Genomic DNA, 3,230 nt, shown 5'->3' with positions numbered 1-3,230 from the left:
ACCGGCCTGAGGAGGGAAATGTGAAAAGAGGTTGAGATACAGCAGTTAGTGGGGAGCTGTATCGGTAAGTAGCCTCATTGATCCCCTTAGGACTTTGAATGGCCCCACAAACAGGGGCTCAGCTTCCGGCAGGGCAGGCGGAGCGGGAGGTTACCGGGCCGCCCCTCTGCTCTAGTGGACCCTGGGTTAGGGCGCACCGGACAACTCTGAAGCTGGTGCCCCTCCTGGCCGCAATAGGAACAGAGCCCCAGCTGTCTCCGGCGACGCGGAGAGGTGTGTGGCCCCTACCTCCATTGGTTCAAGCTCTGCCTCAGGACAGCCAAAGGAGGGAGGCGAGTGGCGATAACCTTCTAACCTCCCAGAGAAGGTTATCCAGACAGATGGCCATCGAGATGAGAGCATCCAAGGATATGTTGTCATCCCGACATGCCAACTCCGTCTGGACCTTCTTGCGCAGACCACTACGGAATAGAGTGCAGAGAGCCGGCTCATTCCATCCGCTGGAGGCCGCCACAGTGTGGTGAGGACGTACTCCGCAGCGGTCTGGGCACCCTGCCGGAGCTGGAAAAGTCACTCACCTCCCTCTCTGCCCTCTGGAGGATGGTCGAAGACCGCCCTGAACAGATACATTAACCTCTAATACGAACCCGGCTCCTCTTCTATCCCAGACGGCAGTAGCCCACTCCAACGCCCCTCCGGTCAGCAGGGAAATGACTGTGGCAACCTTGGACCCCTCGGTGGTGTGGACTCCCATCTGATAGACGAAATAGAGGGAGCACTGGAGGAGGACGCCACAGCATTTCGATGGAGTAGTGGCATATTTCTCCGGAAGGGACAGTCGGGCATCGCTGACCTGGGTGGACGGCTGGATAGTCTGGGGGGCTGGCTCACTGTGACAACCTGTGGTTGGAGGACCTCTGATAGGGGTATGGAGAACCTCGGCGGTGGAGAACGCAGAGGACCTCCTCCATGGCCGTACCCAGTCTTGCCAGCTGGTCGTGGTGTTGATGGAGTAGATGACCTTGTTCGTTAACTGTCTGGAAGAGGGTTGAATCTTCTGCTGCTTCCATATTGGGAGGTGTTATTCTGTAACGTATACACCGGAGTCAGAAATCAGGTGCAGAAAGTGAGTTTTAATACTGAACAGATACAAAAGTACAAACATGGAATGTGTACTGAACGTGAGAGGAAAACCAATAACACCTAAGGACTGATGACAACAGGGGCTAAATAAAGAGGGAGTAATCAGGGAAGTGATGAAGTCCAGGTGTGCCTAATGATGAGGCGCAGGTGTACGTAATGAAGGTTGCCAGGTGTGCATAATGATGGGTTGCCAGGACCGGTGGTTAGTAGACCGTCGACCGTCGGAGAGGGGGTGCGGGAGTAGACGTGGCAATTGTCAGATTGGGTAACTGGGGGGCCATGCCTTGATGGGTAACTGATTAATACAAAATAAACAAACAGAAAAATAAATAAATGTGACTGGTCAATTTTATGAGTCAGGGGCTCATAAAATTGACCAGTCACATTTTTTATCCAACCACAGGAGCTCACGCTCAATGTTCAAAATACACCAGAGAGCTTAATTTAGCCACAGAGGATCAATAGTTTCAAAAAAATTAATGTGGATTAAGTTTAAGTTTAATCACAAGAACATACAGGTAAATGCCGAGCCCTTTCCCAACAATGCAGAGTTCAAAAGTAAGAAAAAATGTGCAAAGGAAAATAGTAACACAATACAATATCAATAACGAGGCTATTTACCGAGTCAATGTGCAGGGGTACAAGGTAGGTAATTTTGGTAATATGTACATGTAGGTAGGGGTAAAAGTGACTAGACAATCAGCACGTGTGTAATGATGAGATGGAATTGCCAATCAGTAAAGCAGAAGCCAAGGGATTAATAAGAACAGTGGTTAAAAACAAATGGTAAGAGAGAGAAAGGGAAGACTCCTTTATAAGATCCAGGAAAAGGTGGGGGCAGGGAGGTCCTCAGGCCGAGAGAGAAGGGAGGAAAGTGTAGTCACAAGGTTGAGACTGGGACACACAAGGCTCAATAGTACATTGAAATTGGTGGGGAAACATCAGACTGGGAGATGTGATCATTGTCAGGAGGAGCTGGAGACAGTAGAACAGTGCCAGAAATATGTGAGGGAAAGGGAGCGATTGTTATTCATTTTAAGGAGTAATGGGGTTGAAGAGCAAGAATTAAGTGAACTGCTGGGGAAATCTTCAGGGGATGTAGTATTTAATGATGTATTTCGTTTCCTTAGGGAGACAAGAACATTGGGCAGGATTTAGACCTTCACTATCGCTGGTCCACACTCCAGTCCAGTTGGTGGCGGTATTGCACCTTAAAGTTGGTTGCCAACAACTAAATAAAATGCACAGAAGATAAAACCCATATTTATGTTTATTTATTTTCTGTTTTGTACTTACAACTATTTGCACATAATATCACATTTGAAATGTCTTTATTCTTTTGGAACTTTTCTCATTTTAATATTTACTGTTCATTTTCTTAATGTTTAATTCACTTTTGTTCATTATCTATTTCACTTGCTTTGGCAATGTAAACACATGTTTCCAATGCCAATAAAGCCCTTGAATTGAAATTTAATTGAGAGGAAGAGATAGAGCGATCTTCTGCACAGATTGTGCCAGACCTGGGCCCTGACAGTTAATCTCAGTAAGACCAAATGATGGTGTTCCAAAAAAGGTCCAGTCTCCAGGACCACAAATACAAATTCCACCTAGACACCGTTGCCCTAGAGCACAAAAAAAACGATACATACCTTGGCCTAAACATCAGTGCCACAGGTAACTTCCACAAAGCTGTGAACGTTCTGAGAGACAAGGCAAGAAGGGTCTTCTATGTGTAGTAGTGTGATGTTGTTCCCCTAGATTATGCACCAAGTTGCACACAAGGACCAGTTCAAGTAGGCCAGATCAAGAGGGGATGTTAATAATTTTGTAATAATAATAATTCAATGTGTTTTCTTTATTTAATTACAGCTGCATAGCTAATGTTATTTTTCGGTGTACAATATTTATTTTGATATCTATATTGTAAATACACCTAATTGTAAAAGTTTGGTATATTTTGGTTTGGTCCATCGTGGGTTATCTGTACTTACATACCCTCTTATTATTCTCTTTTGCCTGACCTTCAACTAGCAAGGTATGCTGTCCTTGGCTCCGTAATTGGTCAATATAAAACTGTGGTAAAG

Source organism: Coregonus clupeaformis, chromosome 11 (assembly GCF_020615455.1).
Source record: "Coregonus clupeaformis isolate EN_2021a chromosome 11, ASM2061545v1, whole genome shotgun sequence".
Taxonomy (NCBI): Eukaryota; Metazoa; Chordata; class Actinopteri; order Salmoniformes; family Salmonidae; genus Coregonus; species Coregonus clupeaformis.
Note: the sequence above shows the minus strand (reverse complement) of the source record.